At 45.1% G+C, this 20,754-nt stretch overlaps 1 long non-coding RNA gene across 12 annotated transcripts in view; it reads left to right on the top strand.

The window, feature by feature from the left end:
* The first annotated feature begins 5,119 nt into the window (after positions 1 to 5,119).
* The window catches only part of LOC108349630 (uncharacterized), a 39,841-nt gene continuing 24,206 nt past the window's right edge, over positions 5,120 to 20,754 (top strand). For 2 of the 12 annotated variants that reach the window (XR_005499428.2, XR_010063150.1), the window contains exons 1-4: positions 5,121 to 5,693; positions 6,332 to 6,375; positions 6,505 to 10,033; positions 18,280 to 18,492. This is a non-coding gene — a long non-coding RNA (uncharacterized LOC108349630). Of the gene's footprint in view, positions 5,694 to 6,331; positions 10,034 to 18,279; positions 18,493 to 18,636; position 20,754 lie in introns of those variants that run through there. The other 10 variants (XR_005499434.2, XR_005499437.2, XR_010063151.1 and 7 more) reach the window with 10 other exon arrangements.

Below are 20,754 nucleotides of genomic sequence, written 5' to 3' on the forward strand. Positions count from 1 at the left end.
GTAAAGATGGTTTCTATCCAGATTCTTTCCATAAATGTATCTGCAACCAGATCTGATCTGTCTTAGGACACTTCTTAGGATACCTAAGAACAAAGGACTGAGTTGACTTACAGTTTGGGAAGCTGGGAAATTCAAGAGCAGGCAGGTTGTATCTGGTGAGGGTCTCAAGTTATGTTGAAAAAGGAATGGGAGAGCAAGGGCATATAAAATGTGAGGGGTGTCTACTTTACAAGAACCCAGGCTGGACAACTAATCCAGACCCATTGGAGCATGAGCTCACTCTCCTGAGAAAGGCACTAATTCATTGCTGAGGTATCTGTTCCTGTGACACACAGCAGAGATGTGCTCTAGTTGGATACCTCAATTCTGTGTACCACTTGCTTTTTAAGTAAAGCTTTATTGGAACACAGCCACAACTGTTTGCTTCTATGTTGTCTATGGCTGCTTGTGTTTTCTAGCAGCAGACACAAGGGATTGTAACAGAGATGATATTGTTTCAGGGCATAAAAGTGAAGAGCCTTCCCTTTTCAGTCGAGAAGTCTGGGAGTCACCTGCGTCACCAAATTTACCTCTTCTTGGACCCAAGAGCAGCTCAGTAGCAACAGTCTTTGATTCTGTATCTTTTTCTTTGACCCCAGCAGTCATTACTTCCTGTCTTGCCTGGGGCTTTGCTGTCTCCTCTTTGGCCAGCCACTCCCGCATTTATCTCAAAGGTGTTGTAACACATCCTCCATTGTGTAGCCAAAGTATTCTTCACCAAGTGCAGATAGGGCAATTCCTCAATGGCTACTACTTAGGTCTCTTGTAATAGTGACTGAAAGCCACAGCATGGCCTTGTTTGACTTTCTAGTCTTCTAGTGAGGGCTTTTTGGCTTCTCTGACTCATAGTGAATGAAGATTGTATTGGGCCACACAGATATACAACCCATGACTTTCAGATTATGAGAGCACTCATACATTTATTTTGTGTGACACTGTAACACAACATTGTCATTTGCAGTTCGTGCAAGAACCACCCAATCAAGTTGTGAAAAACACACAGGAAATCCATGATACCTTAGGTAAGCTTAGGTAAGTTTTGTGTTGGACTGTATTCATAGTTATCCTGGGCTTCATGTGGCATGAAGTTTTGTGTCACACATCTCTTTATCTGGTGCCAGGAGCACAACCGCTGTCCTCTGCATTCTGACAGGCTCCCTCCAGAACAGGATGTTTTCATTGCTTCTGTATGTTCTGGCTCTCTACTCCATACTTCTCCATTGAGCCCACCCACCCTCCAGGCTTCTTCAGGGAAACAGTTTCCACTTTCCAGGCATTACTCTGACCATCACTGACAGAGAAAACCCCATGACTTCTCTCACGGATCAGTGCTATCATTCTAGGCTATATCAGTTCTGTATCTTCTAGTTGCAGATACAAGTATACATTTGTTTCTGTTAATCAAGTAAATTGTATCCCAATCAAACATTTATTTAAGAAGAAAAATATTTGAATAGTTAACTGATATTTATTGGAATAATTATCAATTAATTGTTAATTGTAAAATATAGTAATATCAGTGAAATCATTGTAAAATATAAATATAATAAATCAATGAAATCATTATTTTAGTCTGACTTAACCACCATGACAGAGAGCCACAGCTTTGTTGGTCCTGGCGACCCCAGTTATGTCACACAGTACCTGGCATATAACAGCCCTTCGATCAATATCTATCAAAGTGTTAGGGAATGAATCTTATTCTAGCCACCTCTGGGTGACAGGAAAGAGTCTGCTGTGTAGCCTGCTAAGACTTTCAGTGCCAAAGCCTCAATTTTATCCCGTGAGAACTGCGTTTAACTGAGCGACTTGGCAGAGCAGACCCCAGCTGGTGTCGATTGAACGCCACTCAGAGACAGCAACAGCAGCAGAATTCCTTCCAGCCAGCGTCTGTAGCCCCAGACAGTGTGTACTTAGCTTGCTTTTCTCTTACTGTGTTCCAGAGATCAGTCACATGGAGTCTGGCCCACACAGAGTGGCTGCCTGACCTGTCTACTCTTCTAGTTTCTCTACATCGGGTCTCACCACCATCCCATCCAGGGAAGATGCTAATGAGAAAGGGCAGACAGGTGTCCTGGTGCCATGGTACCCTCCTACCTCCTCCACTATCTGTTAAGTATTCCAAAGGATGCAGGCACAGACTTTTATTTGTTTTTCTGGCCCTAAACTGCCCCTTGACATAGCCAGTGATTGCTTTTTTAAAACCACGAAGGAAAACTAGGTCCTTTCATCCACTGATAAGGTGTCAGGTGACAGAGAGATCAACATCCCAACACATAAATCTGCAACTAATCCTTGGGAATCAATATTTTTCATTAAGAACCTGTGAGAGTTGGGCCATTATGGGGAAAATCTGTTTAGGTTGACACCTTGATGAAGTTATTCAGTTCAGGGGCTTAAGTCATTGAAAGGTAATAAAGAGCACAGAGCAATCTCGGGGCTGGTTAGGGGAGAAAACGATGGCCGTATTGAGCTTCAGTTCAGTGAAAAATGACCTCCTGATTTATTGGGGAATGATAGGGTGCTGGCCTCTTGGGCAGACCAGGGCAGATACTGTCAACATGGCAGCCTTTCATCCCTCTGCAATTGCCTATCTTTATGAGCTGTCTAGAAGTCAAAAAAGCACAGGGGAAATATTTCAGGGGTCTCAGGATATTGATAGAATTAACTAAGACCCCACTTCCTTAACACTCTTTTAAATTTTGGACTTTGTCCTGTAGGCTGTGGGTCAGTAGGGCATTGAAGTACAGTGTTGTAAATAGTTTAACAATGAGATTGAGTTAAGGGTTGGGGGGGAAACAACCTACCAAACCAAAACATAGTCTCAAGGCTGGGGATGAACCCAAGGCGGTCAGAAGTTCAAGGTCATCTTTGATTACCTAGTGAAATTGAAGAGGCCTGGGGATGCATGAGACAAACAAGCAAACTAACAAGTAAATAAAAAGCCCCTGGCTTATTCAGAGCTGAGCAAGAATAAAGTTGGAATTCAGTGGGTGAGAATCACATCGGATGGGTCTTTAGAAATATGACTTCTTGGTTCCTTGCCTTTAGAAAACAACAGCTCTATTCAAGATCTTGGCTCCATCTTTTTACAGCCACATCTCTGTTTTCATCCGAGGAACCCTACATGATAAGAGTAGACTCTTACCATTTTGGGATAAACATCTATGAGACAAACAAATCCTTAACATTAAGTTATTTATTTATTATTTATTATTATTATTATTATTATTATTATTATTATTATTATTATTATTATTATGTGTGAAGTATATGGGCATGTCATACAGTCTGTGTTTTGAGGGTCAGGGAACAACTTTGTGGAGTTGGTTCTCTCTACCTTTCTATAGGTCCAGAGATTAAATTCAGGTTGTCAGACTTGTGTGGCGGAGTTTCAGGTGCCTTTACCTGCTGAGACAGCTTGTTGGGCTCAGTCTCTGGTTCTTTTTTGATTACTTATTAGCTCTGAGCATAAATTTCTCTGACTCATAGGCGCTATCAACCACACACAAGGGCCATTTAGACAATCGAAGGTCAAGAAAGTGCCAGTAAGGGAGTGGCTTTGTTGAGCTCTTGTATGCTATCTGGTTAAATCTGGCAGATGGTGTCTGTTAGGTCCAAAGCAGGTCCCTAAAATAGCAGTGCTGGTGGCAATGTCCTAAACAGAAGGACTCATTGGGAACACAGAGGTTTGTTATTGGGTAAACAGAAGCTGAACATTCCCCAGAAATGCCCAGTTTTCCAGGAAAATCACTATCTCCCTCATCTGCACCTAATAGTCAACCATTTTGATCAATGGCATCTAGTTCCCCATTGGTCTTAACAGCCTTAGCTTGCATCAGCATCAGTGCTCCCACCCTGATGGCTATCTTATAAAATCTGCTTGCTTTCCCATCTAGCCATTGCTCTCATTCCCAAGAGGCAGGCCAGCAGTTTGATTCCCTGAATAAAACTTTCTTTCTACCTATGCAGTGGTCCAGGTTTGGTGCTTTCACTGTGTCCTGGCTCAAAATGAAGGGGACAGAGAAGTCATGCTGGCAGCAGATGGGGTGTACATGAGGAAGAGGAGATCAGGAGTACAAGCGAAGGCCTAGACTAAGGCGGTGGCAGCAGGGTTTGGAATAAGAGCGTTGATTGGAAAGAGAGCAAGATGAATGGACAGGGTTAGGGCTGCTCACAGCTGCATTTGGGACTCACTCACTGGTGGGACTTTCACTATCCTCCCCACCCAGAAAAGGCAAGAGAATGTGGTGGTTTGAATATGATTGGCACAGGGAGTGGCACAATTAGAAGGTATGGCCTTGTTGGAGGAAGTGTGTCACTGTGGAGGTAGGCAATGAGACCCTTCTCCTAACCTCTTGAGAGCCAGTCTTCTAGAAGCCTTCAGACAAAGATGTAGAGCTCTCAGCTCCTCCTGCACCATGCCTGCCTGGATGCTGCCATGTTTCTGCCTTGATGATAATGGACTGAACCTCTGAACCTGTAAACCAGCCCCTATTAAATGTCCTTTATAAGAGTTGCCTTAGTCATGGTGTCTCTTCACAGCAGTAAAATCCTAACTAAGGCAAGGAAGAAGCTAAAAGTAGTAAGAATGCAGGTAAACATCAAGAACTAAGAAACTAAAGGAGAGAGGGGGGAACGGAGGACAGGGAGAAAGGAGATAGAGACAGAGATGGAAAACAAGAAGGGAACAGACTTGTGGGAGTCAGGGAAGGTCAACTCTGACACCATCCAAGTGAAGAATCAGCAACACCCAGATGACCATTCATTTTGGCTAATATGGTGCCTTCTACTACTCTCATTCTGAGTGTTATATGGGGAACTAGCAAGCAGTGGGCAGAGAAATGGGTGGGAATCAACACTCTTGGCTTCCATCCCACCAAGATCCCTAGAGCTGTGCTCAGTAGAGGTTATTTATCTCAGAGCTCAATGTGAACGGTTCTGTGTACTTTCTGTGGGAAATAGGCACCCAGTAGGGCTTCTGTGTATAGATTACCTTTGAGATATTTCATGCAAAAAGAAAGAGAGACAGCCTATTGCCAGCAAGGGGGACTTTATTACCAGGGAGTTTTTAGCTATTATTGAGAGGGGGTGGGGTAAGTAGACATCTTTTCACATAAAAAAAGAGCGAAGTAAATGAAGGGGTGTGGTTTATAGGAGAGATAGAGAAGCCAGCTTTGCAGAGTCATATCTCTTCCTTTGAAGCAGGAAGGAAGATTGTCTACCCGTCCCTCTGATGGACTTGGTTCCACGACACAGCAGGCCACTTAGATTCTGGGCGAATTAGCCTTGGACATCAGCTCTGAGCTCATTATTTTTTTTTATATTATATTAAGCAGTCAGACTAGCACTTATTTCTTAGTCTTACAGTTGAACTACATTCATTTAGTCATTCAACAAATGTCCGTCGAATGTGTGACATGTTCCAAAATCTTGGATGACACAATTCCAGAACAGGTGGGTACAAAGCTGAACACAAGACAATTCTGTTGCCATGGAGCTAAGAGTGTTGTTGGGGAAAGGCAGCTATGCAAATGGAAAATTGCAGTGTTGTGTGATAGCGACCTTGCTCTGGGTAAGTGCTGGGCTCTGGATGAGCCATGAAGCCAAAGGACTTCCAGAAGAAGAAACAAATGAGGCCAAAGGCACATGAGGTAAGCCTTGCCAATAGCTAGAAATAGGTATATTCTAGGAGGAGGACACACCAGTGAAATGACCAAAAAAGGTAGAGAAGGCAGTGCATGTTAGGGAAATGAAGTAAAGCCCAGGAGGCTCGGCTGTGGAAAGATGGGAGAGCCATGATGAGTAAGGATAACACAGAGTTGCTTGGCTTGAGTGGCTGTCACGTATGTGGTTGCTACACTTGGGCATCAACAGAACTTCCTAGTCTGACAGGAAGACCACGTAGAGGCCATTGCCTGGATCCCAATGAAGCAGAATAACACCATTGGTCAGAACTAGAATTCTGGTGGCCTGGCTAGATATTTCTGTAGCTTACTGTATGCCTCCACCAAATTCATGTTGAATTGAATCCCCATTGGGATAATTACCAGACAGGCCATGTGGGATTATGAAAGATGGGTAGGTCCTCCCACTTAATGGACAGTGAGTTGTCTCAGATGCTCTGGGGGTGAGGAGGAGAAGTGGGAGAGGAGGAGAGAGTGTGTGTGAACTAGCATGTGTTACATTATTAAATGCACATCCTAACCTGGAGGAAACTGATTGTATCCACATCATGGTGTGGAGGCACGGAGGAGAACAGGGCTTTAATAACGTATCTATGTTTGTCCAGCTAGGAAGAGACTGGACTTGGATCTCAGATCCACCTGAGTTGAGGTGAGAGATTCTAGCTACAGTGATGGCGCCCTTCCCCCTTCAGCTCACCCTTCTCTTCTCCAAGTCCCAAGACAAATTTCAGGGTTATGGAAACAGTTCCGCAAGATGAAAGACTTTTCCTATCTATAGGCAAAGCTAGCGTGGACGCCTTCCATCCTGATTTTCTGGCAGTTTCAACATGACTGCCACCTCATAATCCAAGACAGCAGGTAAGACCAAGCCTGCGTCCCAGCCTGTGGAAGGGAAGACGCATCAAGGGAGGCACCAGCTTTCTCTAAGTTACACACAGATTGTTGCTTGTAGCTTTTGACTAGAAATTAGGCACTTAGTGAGAGTCAGCAGCAAGTGAGTCTGAGAAGTAATGAGAATTCATGGAGCCAACTATTCATGGAGGCTGTTTCTAAGGAAGGAAGATAAGGCACCCGAAGAGCCATGGTCTCTGTCATCGGAATCCCTCTAAGAACCGAGGTGAGGTAAATTCCTCTCAGAGCTGGACATATAATTAATCATCCCAGTTAGGATGCCTGGTGAGACCAAAAGTACCAAAACGGCTGAGCAGGTATGAGCTGACTTGGAGTGGTTCCAGGACCTCCCTGTGAATGGTGGAGTATAAAGTCACCTCAATATAGAGGTCTCCTCTGTGAGTGGGTCGGTGAAGGTTGTTCCTACTGTAAACCCAGGGAAGATGGCTTAGCCTTCCTCCTGGGGTACATGTATGCTCACCCTACACCCAACCCCAGCACAGAGCTGAATGCTCTTTTTCAGAAGTACCAGTATCTTCGCCTTAGGCACATGTCTTCAAAGGCCAGCGGCACTGTCTACTGACTGCTTTGTACATGGTAACTGTTTAACTTATCCCCGAGTCTTTCTGCAGCCTTCGGAGTCCTGCAAGGAAGGAAGTATGACCATGTGCAACTGTGGTGAGCCCATGGAGGCTTAGGGAGATCAGGAGATCTGCCCAAAGTCACTCCACAAATATCAGGATCTGGTGCCCGCTGAGCTCTGCTTTGGTCACAGTTCTCTCAGACTCTGTCCCCAGTTTGGGGGGACACTCACTGCTAGCCTGTCTTCCCCAGGGTATGAGCTAGGCTGCCTCATCACTTGGGAAACCATCTTGCACTTTCCAGGGGATGCTCCTCTGAGTTAAATCAAATCTCCTCGGGGCTCCACACCCTCCCCTCTCCCCTGTACCATTCTTCACGAGCCATCAGGGTTTCTATTCCTGTGCAGCCTCCTAGATTTATCCTTAGGTTCATCGTGGACCTCAACCAACTGGACCATCTCTGTGGCCTTCCCCAGGGGAGAAATCAAGCATGAGACATGAACAAGGACCAAGAATACAGGAGCAGAGAGGTTTGATGGTGGAACGGGGAGGGGGGAGGCTTTAAGTTCTGCAGTGCTCTAGGGGTAAGACAGAGGATCTGAGGAATTAGCCTCAAAGATGTGAAGGGGGAAGGGGAGATAACCAGGGATATTTAGAGTGTTTTAGCAGAGTAAGATCCCTATATAGGCTGGAGAGCTCGTACACAGAGTTGCATCAGCTCACCATGCACTCTAACATCCTCCCCGATGCGTGGGGATGAGTGACTGAAGGGGACCTTAGCATCTATCCAGCCCTGTCGCTATGCTACGCCAAGCACACAATCGTAGTCTCAGCACTTGAGTGGCTGAGACAGGAAGATTACAAGTTTAAGGCCAGTCTTGGGATACATAGTGACGCCTGTCAACAAAGTCAAACAAAATACAACACAAATTCATATCGTCTGAGACATGTTTATTAATGCTCTTTAACTCAGTCATCTAAAAACTAGTCAGTCATCTGATAAAGCAGCAAAACATGGAATAAAACAATGATGACATTAAAACGCACCCCCCCCTCACGTATGCAGCTGCTGAGGGCTTTTGTCAGCTAGCAGGACTGACTACACATAAACAGCCCCTTGAGCTTAATTGAAAAATAGGCATCGAGGGGACATAGCTTGTGTGCTTCCTCCCTCTACCTCTAGATGGCAGCATAGAGCAGTGGTTAAGACTGGCCTTCTGGCCTTCAAAAAGAGTTGAGTGACCCAAAGCATGCTGTTCAGTTTCTCCACGCATAAAGCAAAGAGAATGATTAAAACCTACCTCATTGGGTTAAGACTTTCTTGAAAGGTCTAGATCATAATCAGTGCATCCTCCCCGTCCACTCTCCCTCCTCCTCCTGTCGCTGCTATTATTATTATTATTATTATTATTATTATTATTATTATTATTACTATTATTACATTCCACCACTCTGCTGTGATGGGGAGCCACTCCTCTATGTGTTCTCTATGGTTACTTCCTATGCCATGAGAGGGAGCAACTTCACATTGGGCTAGAAGCTGCGGTCACCCAGCCCTCCTCAGAAGAGAGGGATGCAGCTTTTAGTTTTGATCCTGTGACTCCCTAAGGCAGTGAAAGGCTAACACGGCCTGCTGCTGGCTGGTTCTGTGCTTATTGATCAGCATCACAGGGTTGGGACTGGGGGTACTGTTCTAGAAGCACTCACTTTGATTCCTCAAATAAATCCTCCCCCCGGGTCCTGCTAGGAAACTAATTGAGGGTTGATTCTGATGAATAAATGCCTGGTCGCCGCCTTGAGAAATGGACCACGCCGGCAGATGGCTGGGGCTTGAGAAACGGTCACGGCCTTCCGAGGGGCCCATCAATAATAGATCGGCTCCAGCCCTGGGAGAGGGAAGCGTTTCTGCGGCAGGTATGAATTATGGATGCCGTTTAGGGTAATGCGGATCTATCTCAGAGGTTCCGCTCAGTTTATGTGCTAGTAAAAGCCGGCAATTTGCCCGTGTTCCAGCTATAATTTGCGCTACATTAAGGGACCCTCCTTTCCATAATGGATGTGCGGTTGGACGCAAGCGCAGTAGGACCCAAAGGGCAAGGCATGCTGGGCCGGTAAGAAGGCCAGGTGAAGGCCTGGGAACCAATCACGTGGTAAGGGCCTCTTGGCTGCAGGAACAGAAGGATATTTTAGATACCAAGGTCTGGGGAAGAAACCACACTCAATCCCCAGTCCTCCCGTTGACTCGCCCATCTTCAGATGCACTTGATGTAGGTCTTAAGGAAAGCCCAAAAGGAAACCTATGACCTGCTGGGTCAGAAAAATAACAGTTCTGGAAGGAAGCCATAGACAGGTGGTCAAGAATAGATTCTAGAACTTTAGTTCTGCCTTCTCCATTTGCTTGCTGTGTGACCTTTTACAAAGTATGCCCCCTCTTCATGCATGGATGTGTCGTCCTTTAAATGGCACAAGGCTGACCATTCTGTGCCGAAGTCAGACAGTTTGTCAGAGCCAACTGATAATCAGAAAATCCAAGGGCTGGCTGTTAAAGATGGCCATCATTAAAAATTAAATTTTATAAACTTGCAATTAAAATTAAAGGCAATAGATACGACAGACTCATCAATTCCTAATGAGTCTCCTCCAGTTTACTCTCTGTGCTCGTAGGACGATTTGTGTCATTTTCTTCTATGTGGTGACGGCGATACATAATATACCTCCTTCCTCATGACAACGTCGTCTTCATAAGACGGGTGATGTGGGATTCCTCCACCTCGAGGCCTGTGATGTCATGTTGGTAGCTTGCCATTGGCCATGGCAGCAACATTTACACCAAAGGTATTGGCAAATGCTGCTAGGCAGCACTCCCCTCCCCCAAGCTGGTTGCTTAACTTTCAAGAGCACACATTTAACATGGATCTAGTGAAATTGTTCAGATGGTTGGATGGCTTATGAATTTTTAGATTTACCTAGAACAGCATCTAGCACATAAGAAACACCCCATAAAATGTGCTATTAATAGCATAAATGTTCACATTGTTTTCTAGCATGGATTCCTTGGTGACTGAGTGGAGCCCTTTAAGAAACCACAGCCAAGTACTTTGTATTTTTTGCGTATGCGCGTGTCCGTGTGTGGTGTGTGCGTGCGTGTGTGTCTTTCTCTATGACTCTCTGCCTTGCTGTCCTTGAGACAGTGTCTCCCATTGAACCTGAAGCTCTTCATTTTAGCTATGCTGGTTGGACTGTGAGCTGTTGGGACTCGCTCATCTCCATCTCCCAGTGCTGGGACTACATGCATGGGTAGATAGCCATGCCAACTTCAATGCAGGTACTGGGAGTTTGAACTCAAGTCCTCAGGCTTGCTGAGCTGGTGCAGATACTCACTGGGCATCTCCCCGCAGCTGCCACCTCAGCCCTTTTCTCTTTTATCGAAGGCAAATGACTCATTCAAGTCTGTGTGGTCATGCCTTCAACTTGCTAACTCTCTTGTCAGTTTGGGTTGTAAAAGTGCCAGGAGAGCCACCGTGGTTGTTTAAATCAGGCATCTTTGGGTTCAAATCTTGATTCTATCATTTGCTGGCCTCAAGGCCCTGGGAAAGACCTTTAAGTTTAGTAAGATTTCTCATGTGTAAAATTGAAAGCATGATATTAACGCTTCTTGGCTATGGGATGAATTGGAACTTGAGTCTTGCACATTATTTTAGATGGGGTGGATGCTTAATAAACATGTCAACAAATGTGCTAACATGTGCATATTAATAAGCAGAGACTATTTAGCAACATGCCATCCTCCAACCTGGGGAGTTTGGCTGATCTAGGTAGGTGTCTAGGGAAGACTTTTCTTTGCCTGTTCTCTGCCTCACATGTCTGTCTCTTAACATTGCACCTCTGGGGGCAAAGGCTATGACCTGACAGGGAGGCTGAGTCCTCTGTCACAGCCTTTAATCTGGCCATATACTCCTGCTTAAGCCTGTAGACAAACAGCCCAGTACCATGGTGAGAGCTGACCTAGGAATACCAGTTCGACACAGCAGTTCATTAGGAATCAGATCCGGCAGAATGGGTTGTTGGGGAATGAGGTGTGCCTCATTTTCTCAGTTGGAGTTCAGTAGAGAAGGCTGAGATGACCTTTTTCCTCTCTAGCTTGGGTGCTTTAATAGGGTTTTGTGTCCTTAAGTTTGTCTATAGTTACTGTCAGGGACAGAGACACAGCTTTCTCCCTAGATGGTCAGATCTTGCAAGTCTTGGAAGGAAGAAAGTGTTGGTACTGCCAGGAAGACTCTTTGAAAAGCTAGGCAACTGTGGCTAGCAACTCTCCCCTAGGCTACCACCAAGTAGAAACAATGTTGTGGGGTGGGGGAATCAGCCTCTGAATTTGTCTTGGAGCTTTATGGGACCAGAGAGGGAAGAAGGAGAAACCAGTAAAGAACACCTCAGGGATAACCCCAGGGAGTGGAGTTAGAACTTGGGTTGTATCTGGTTTAGACAAAGAAGCATATTACATTCATTTTCAACCTAAGGGCTATTCATAGTTGTGACTCTTATAGTGTGCTAGGCTCCCAGCAGAGGCCAGATAAGCAACCATTCTCTTCAGTTTTTCCATTTGTACTCTACCACATTTAATCACAAATCTGAGCCCTACAGTAGCTTAGAGGTTGATTCTCTTTCCACCTGGGTCCCAGGGATTGGACTCAGGTCATTAGGTTTGGCAGTCGGTACCATTACCTACTAAGACCAAGGCTTTGAAGCCAGGCAAACCCGTTTGGATCTCCGTCCATCACTTAACTGGGTGTGTGAACCCTGGGTAAATCTCTAATATGCCTAAAGCCTCTGCTATATATTAGAGAGTGGATCTCTGTTAGTTTGCTTATGCAGATGAAATGGCTTACCCAGTGTCTTGGACATGATACAGACTACTAACGAACACTGTTTCCCCCTCAGTACTGGGGCTTTGTGCATCTAAGCAAGAGGTTTATCACTAAGCTGCATTCCCAAACTGTGTTCTTTGTTATGATACACTTTATAAGTCAAGTAGGAAGAAAAAATCCTGTCAGGGAAAGGAAGAATCAAGGCCAGGTGTCTCTTCTGGTGGCAAAAGAGCTCTTGTAAGCCCAACCTTGGCTTTCTTTCCATCAAAACCAGAGGGAACACTGAGTTCCTAGGACCTCTCAGAGCCAGAACTCTACCATCCAACTGTCCCATGTTCCCCAAAGCTCTTCAGAGCTATAAATATAGATGGAAATTTCTGAGATTTGCTGGATCATGGCTTTTGTCTAAGCAGACAGCTTGGCTCGGTCTTGGCCCTGTTTCTGATTACTCTGTTCCATGAATCCATTTCTTTGTTTCACTCTGTGGTTTTTACTAGAATCTTCCAGAACTACTTATGAGGAGAAAGGAATAGGGTGCCAACCTTCGGCAAAACCCAGACAGTGAAAGGACCCAGTCTAATTTTGCCAGAGTCACTGATGTATCTGTTGAAGCTGTTTTTAAACTTTAAGTGGTATATTTACTTATTTAGTTATTTTTAGAGATAGTTTTCCAACTGTAAAAGCATAGGTAGCAATTATGAAAACGTGGAAGTCAAAGATTCTCTACTTTTCTCCCCCAGTTTTGAAAGCAAACAATTCAGGAAAAATCTACTTCTCTAAATCCCATTGGGTTTTAGAAATACCACCTTACAGAATTTATAGCTTTTCCAATTAGTTAATCAGTAAATCAATTGGCCAGAAAATCCTTATTGAGTGCTGTGTGTGTGTGTGTGTGTGTGTGTGTGTGTGTGTGCGCGCGCGCGCGCTGACATGAGCGTCTATGATCATGGTGAGAAAAGAGAATGAAAAGCTCTGAACTCACAAATGTCTCACAGTCCCAGAGGGGAGACCTAGCTAATGGCAGTGCAATTAGCAATCAAACATCTGGCCCTTGAGGGTGGTAGAGTTTAGACAGACGAAAAATGTGCACATGGTGTGAACAGGGAGACAAATGAGTCTCAGGGTGAAAGTATCCAATGGGGAAACGTCTTGTTTCTTAGGCCCTGAGTGAAGGAAAAGTTAGCCTCTCACTTCATCTGCTTGCCCACCCACCCACCTGTGGATGCAGCTCAAATTCCCAGAGCCTCAACGTGTAAATGAAATGAAATTGCACAGATGTGCAATCCACAACTGAAAAGTTTTCTAATTTCTTATACAAATTTTTTATTGGTGTTTTGTGAATTTCACATCATGCACCTCAATCCCACTCATGTCCCCTCCCCCTTGAACTCATCCTCCACTCTTGCAACATGACCCCTCCCCCCAACAAAGGAAAAAAAATCCTCACTGTGGAAGCTGTCGTGTGTTACAGTGTGTCCCACGCACGGTATACCTCTTTGTTCATACTTTGCTTGCTGGATTAGTTAGGGTTTCGCTGCTGTGAACAGACACCATGACTGAGGCAACTCTTATAAGGACAGCATTTATTTGGGGCTGGCTTACAGGTTCAGAGGTTCAATCCATTATCATTAAGCATCCAGGTAGGCATGGTGCAGGAAGAGCTGAGAGTTCTACATCTTCATCCAAAGGAAGCTAGGAGCAGACTCTCTTCAGCACTGGTCTGAGCATCGAAGCCTACCCCTGGAGCACACACTTCCTCCAACATGGCCACACCTAACAGTACCATTCTCTGTGGGACATGCACATTTTAACCATCACACTTGCAAATGTTCATTGCAATGAGTCCTTGGTTTAATACAAAGCCTCTGACTTCTGCTACACTAATACTGGAACCTCACTGGATTCCTCTCAGATATCCTGTTTTGCCCTGTGTCATGGAGATCCTGTAGTTTTGGATCTACAGTACTTTATGCACTCCAACAGTTCATCGATGGGGGGGGGTAGATGTTGGGGTGGGCCAACTCTAAGCCTTGGATCTGGGCCTGGGAGACGTCTGAGCTGGTCAGCTCACTTCATCGGGACCCTGAGCCACCCTGGCCGGCCCATCCAATGCTACTGCCAGCCAGGGGCAGAGCCAGCTCTCCTGCTCCCAAGGCCCTGGGTCTGGCTCATTGATCTCCAGGCCACCAGAGCCAGTGATACTGTACTGCCCAGATGAGGTGCAGAACCAACTCTCCCAAGTACGGTAGCAGGCAAAGGACAGGGCCAGTTCTTCCACTCTCATGACCCCCACCTCCCACCCCCAGGGGTCAGCTATCCTGCCTGCCAAATATGGCAAAGGGAAGGGGTGGGAGAGGAGCACGTCACCCTTTCCTATGTCACCACATGGCAGACAAGTGGGAGCGGCCGGCTCACCTATGCTCACACCCTCAGGTCTGGCTCATCTGCACCCATCACCACCACCACCACCACCACCACCACCACCACCACCACCACCACCACCACCACCACCACTACTATCACCAGAATCAGCTCTACTGTTCTTTCCCAGGTGAGGTTTAGGTCATGAATCTCCTGCTCTCATGACTCCAGGGCCAGGTCTCCCACTTATTGAAGGTGGCAAGGGGCAAGTGGGGAGGGGGTATCTCTTCCATGCCAGTGCACAGGAAATGAGTTGCAGTGCCAGATTTCTTTGGGACAGGCTCACCCATGACTCCTGCAACCAAGGCCAGTTCTACTGTGCTTCCTGGGTGATGTGGGGTGGAGGGGGACTCTCCTACTGCAGCTGGGTAAGGGGAGTGTTAGCTCTCCTGTTCTTATGGCCTCATGCTCTCATGCCCTCAGGACCAGCTCTCCCATGATGCCCAGGCTAGGGGTTGAACCAGTTCTGCACAGCCATCAGACATCAACATTTTCCAGAGCAGCAACCCAGACCAGAGACATCTGCCTAGCCTTTGGTGGTAACAGACACCTGCTGCTGCAGGGTCAAAGACACAGATGTGGACCCTGGGTCCCAGCAGCACAGGCTGAGACCCCCTATGATTCCAGGTGGCATCACCAGCTACACACATCAGGCTGTTCCTCGTTACCCTCAAGTCTCCAGTTCTACTTCTCTTCATTGTGCCCACATTCTTCAGTTTCTCTTCCTCTTCCTTTTCTCTACCACTTACTTACTCCTCTAAGTGGCACCCAGAGTCTCTGAGTGTCTGGGGTCTTCTCAGAAGTAGTCTCAGTAGTGCTTTGCCCCACTCAGGTATTATGGCACGGGGCAGGGGTCATCTCAGGCATGGTCTCCCCCCACCCCCTGTCAGGCTTGCACAGCTCCAGACTGATGGTCATCTTGGCTTGCTTGTCCCCTGGGCCCATCAGAGTAGCCATCCCAAGTACACTCCCTTAAGAGTCTCTGCTTGTCCCTGTGTACCAATTCCCCATGCCAGCCAAACCAGAGAGTTAGCTCAAGTGTCTGTCCCCAGATGAATGGGTAGAGAATGTGTTCTTAGGGCACTGGGAACCCAGTTTCCAGAGTGACTGTGGGGTTAAACACTCTCCACAGCAGGGTGTGGAGTTCTGTGACTCTTCAGTTCTCACCTCTGATGGAAATAGTGCCAATATGCACTTCTATTTTGAATTTCTCCAAAGACTACTGACCATGTCTCTTTTTCCATGAGTTGCTTCTCATCTGTATTCTTGTCTGGTGAGACACACATTCCAGTATTTGAACTACACTTTCTGGTGTATTTGTCTTATTGTAAACTCTTGGCAGTCCTTAGACATTTGACAATTCTAGTCTATTATGAACAACATCATTTATTAGATAGGAATTTTCTCTTCTCTGCAACTTGTCTTGTTTTCATCTTTTAAAAAAAGTTAATATAATTTTTATTTATCTATCATTTCTTTATTTCTTTTTATGTATGCCTATGGGTAAGTATGCACAAAAGTCAGAGGCCTCCTCTGGGGAATCAGTTCTCTCCTTCCACTGTGTGGGTCCTGCGGCTTGAACTCGGGTTGTCAGATTTACCTGTGAGATGTTATTATAAGTGGCACTATGTAATCAACTGTAATTCCTGAATATATTCCTACCACTCTGCTAAAGGTACTCACTGCTCCCTGTAGCTTTTTTTTTTCTTTTTTTCGGAGCTGGGGACCGAACCCAGGACCTTACGCTTGCTAGGCAAGTGCTCTACCACTGAGCCAAATCCCCAACCCTCCTTGTAGCTTACTGTCGAGTCTATCAGAGTAAGGAGAGTTTTAGTTCTTCTTTCTGTGTAAATGCCTCTAGCTTTCTTTTCTTCCTCATTGTGTCCTGTCTGGACTTCAGTACAGCGTGGACTAGAAGCAGTTGGAGTGGTTTTCCTTGCCTTCTTCCTTGTCCCCAGGGAAAGGCACTTACCTCATCATGGTGGTCATCATGGTGGTGGTTACTGAATGTCACTTGTAGATGCTCTTTATTGGCCTGGAGAACTTTTATCCTGCACTGCTGAGTGCGTATCAGAAATGAATGTTGTGGATTTTTACAAACGATACTTTGGCAGCTGTTGAGATGATCACATATATTATTTCTTCTTAGTTTATTAATATGTTTTGACAGGTAGCTTAACTCCTTGATGTGTTTTTGAATATTAAGTCCACCTTGCATCTCTGGGATAAGCCCTCTTGGTCACAGTGTATTATTCTCTAACAATACTGTCGGATATTTTCTTGAAGCAGTGTTACATCCAGCCCAGGTTGGCCTCAAGCTCGCCTGGTAACCCAGGATGACCTGAATATGTACTCCTCTTGTCTCAATCTCCCGAATGTTGGGGTTACAGATGTGCACTACTCCAGCTGGCTTTATTTTTCAATTCACTGTGCTAATATTTGGTTATTGTTTCTGTGTATAGTTGTGAATAATGTCAGTCCGCAGTTTCTGGTAATATTCTTTTCTGTTTTTAAGAGTGTGGTCACGTTGCTCTTAGAGGATCAGTTAGAGAGCACTTATTCCTTTTATGGAAAATGTAATACAAAGCCAGCATTGTTTCTTCCATAGATTATTGGTAGAATTTATCAATAACGCCATCTCCACGTGTGATGTTTTTCTATTTTTTCACATGTACGTGCTGTGCATGTGTGTGTATACATATTTACATGCATGTGGTCACACTTGTGTGCACGTGTACGTGGGTCCCTATACATGTTGAGGCTTGAGTTGATGCCAGGAACCAACCTTGGTGCCTCTTCTGCCTTATTCATTGAAGCAGGATCTTTTAATCAAACCCATAGGTGCTTAATATAGACAATGTTGCCAGCTTGCTCTGAGGATCCCTTTTTTCTGCTTTCTGAGGCTGGACTTACAGGTGGGTCACCCACCCTGTCCTTATCGGAACTCTGGCCCTCACACTTTCACTGCAAGGCCTTAAGCACTGAGCTATCTCCCCAGCTCTTCAACAGGCAAATTTTATCCAGGCAGTAGACCGCTCCAATTCTTGAGCCAAACTACCTTGGCTTGAACCCCAGACTTGCCAAGTATGTGATCTTACGGTAGTCCCCAACAGCTTCCTGCAGCATCCAGGAGTAGTAATGCACAGTGATTACGTCTTTCATGAAATTGCTGTGATGGTTAGGGGAGAGGATGTGCGAACTCAGCCACTGTTCCCTGTCACTGTTACCGTGAGCCGGTGTCTCATGGACAAACCTGAGTCAGGAAGCAGTATATTCCAGGGCTTAGAGCGAGAGTATGGACTGTTTCTATAGACGTCTTCTCACCCAGACCTCTTGTTCTTTACTTTTCAAGATCATTGCAAAGAAGAAAAGAGGGAGGAGGAGGAGGAAGAGGAGGAGGAACTGATCCGGCCTCTTCTTCTGTGACCAAATTTACTTTCCCAGGCATTATTTTTCTCACCCACAAAGCAAAGACGTTGGTGATGGCATGTGTCAGTTGTCACTTAGTGTATGCCACACACTGTGCTAAGGTCTTCTCATGTGTCCTCACTTTGTCTGGACAATAGTCATGAGGCAGGTGCCACTGCAGGGAAGCTGAACCTGAGAGAGAAGTACCCTGGTTTCTAAATGGTATGACTGGGAAGTGAACCCAGGCAGTCTGATTCCAGAATCCTTGCATGTGTGTGTGTGTGTGTGTGTGTGTGTGTGTGTGTGTGTGTGTGTGTGTGTGTGTAATAAAATATTGCGGGAAGCCAAATGTGCCTGTAAATATTATATTACTTAATTTCCCACTAGTTCTGCACCACTCTAGACAGAATTATTGTTATGTCTCCATCTTCTATCCACAAACCAACGTCCCCAAGCCCTGTGCAACGTGGCACGTGATTTCAAAGCAACAGTAACCATGTCACCTGGGAGGATTCACACAATTGCCGGCTCCATTCTGACCAAATGAACCAGGATCTGTGTTTTAACAAGATCCCAAGTGATTCGTGTGCATGTTAGAAGGTAAGAGTTACTTCTGTAAATCAGTATTTCTTCTGCTTTATTCTTCCAGGTGGTCGCTTAGTTGCAGCGGCTGATGGGGGCTCACCAGCTGTTTTCTTACAGGTGTGATATTTGTATCAAGTACATATTTATCTTCCATTGCAGGAAATGCAAAGACGAAAACATTGTATCAACCAGATGGGAACTCCAGTCACCAAGAGATGTCTGCTCTGCCTAAAACTGCCATTCATTCTAGCCATCTAGTTCAGGGAAGGGCAGAACCAGTATTTAGATCCCCTGATATTTTCATCAAAACTGAAAGTTTGGATTTCATCTAAGGAGCTCTTCTTTCTTCTTTGTTAAATGTTAACAATGAATCCATATATATATGCATATTATATATATGTAGATATATATGTAGTATTTATATATACATATCACACACACACACACACATACACACACACACCTATCACATTCTCCAGAGAACATTGATTTGTGACTTCTGGAACTTGAAATGTCTTCAAAATAGAGTGGTTTCCCAAATAGACCAAATGTGTAGTATGCAGGACAGTATCTTTTGAACGTTCAGAGCTCTTTGCAAAGCACACGAGACATTCTGTCATTTGGTTATTTATAGCACCGGCCATACTCAACCGTCTAACTGCTGTTCTGTCTTCTGCACCTTGTCACGTATCTGTTTCCTCTGCACTGACTGTCTGTTCATCACTTGTCATCTGCGTGACTTTGATTCATCTTCAAGACGTAAGCCATTTTACATCCCCTACTTAGTGGATATTTTCTGGTTCCTATCCACTAGAGTTGACCATGAACACAACTGTGTCCCCTTCCAAGCCAACCCTACATGCGTGAGGCTCTGGATATGAATAAATGAAACCAATCATTTATTCATCTTTGTTTCCCTACACATGTTCACATGTCAATAACTGAGTCTTACTTTTCTGTGCTCAGGACCAGGGAGTATCAGGCATAGCATAGATGGTTGCACTGGTTAACTAATGCAGATAACAAACACTACTCAAATGGATTTCTCAAGAGTAAAGAAATTTACAATAAACTTCACAAGACAGTGTTACCTCATGATTTCTGAGGGTTAGGAATTTGAGGGTTGACAGTATTATATCTCATATTTTATGCTTTCTGGGGTTTAGGAATCAAGGGGTTGGTAGTATTATATCTCATGGTTTCCGGGAGGTTAGGAATCCGAGGGTTGCATAATTGTGTATCTCCAATTCAAGATTTTGTCCAGATTGCAGATGGAGTATGGACTGGGCGGTGGCCAGAGATGATGTCTCAGTCTGCGATGTCTTGTTTCTATCCTCTCTCACATAGTTGTTGGCAGGATAAAGGTACTTGTGGGACAGTGCAGTTGAGGTTCTTAGTTCCTTGCTGGCCTCCCCAGTTCTTTGCCACTTGAGGTTTTCATTAGAAAAAGCACTGGGAAACAATATGACTTCTGGTTTCCTTCAGAGTGAGCAAACAGGTACCTGAGATGGGAGACCAAGCCTCTTTGTAACACGAACCCTGAAATTATTGCATTATCAGCTACGTGACAACCATTGTTGCTCCAGCCATCCCATCCAGTTCATGTGGACAGGAGGTGAGCACCTGGACACATGGCTTTGCAGGCCCATCTTGGATGCTCCTCTCCATGCTGTATGTGCCTGGTCGCCTGCTCTGCCTTTGTGTTCACCTTGCCTAGCTCCCAGTCCTGCTCCTGACACTTCTTTCTTTTGAGCTTACTACAGTTAGCATCAAAAGCTGCTTGGCCTAGAGAACTGCCTTGGATATTGTGTTTAATGTAGGGTCTGCCTGGCTCTAAGTCGTCTACCTATAATTGACTTCAGCTTGGGACATGATTATTGAACATTCCATAGATCCATAGATAGGAGATTGTTCATCGAAAAATTACAATAAAAAGAACTGGGACCAACATGACTGAGGTGCTCTAAATCTGTCCTTCTGACTCAAAGCGAAGTTTCCCACAAATCTGCTTGATATTTGCATACTGTGACTCACAGTTCTGCCCCTTCTCCAAATATACTGCTTTTCCTTGGATCTGTCTTTTCCCTCACCAGGTGTTTTTAGCCATTGCTCTTCTGTAATATTCTCCCAACAATCGTTTGTTCCACCTAAGGCTATGGCTTAGGAATTGGGTATTTCTGAGAACAGTGGCTTTTTTTTTTTTTTTGGTTCACTTTTCTGAACACTATATCGAAAAACAACTCGGGGAAGAAAGTTTATTTCACCATGCAGCTCATC

This window comes from Rattus norvegicus, chromosome 1, assembly GCF_036323735.1.
Source record: "Rattus norvegicus strain BN/NHsdMcwi chromosome 1, GRCr8, whole genome shotgun sequence".
Lineage (NCBI taxonomy): Eukaryota > Metazoa > Chordata > Mammalia > Rodentia > Muridae > Rattus > Rattus norvegicus.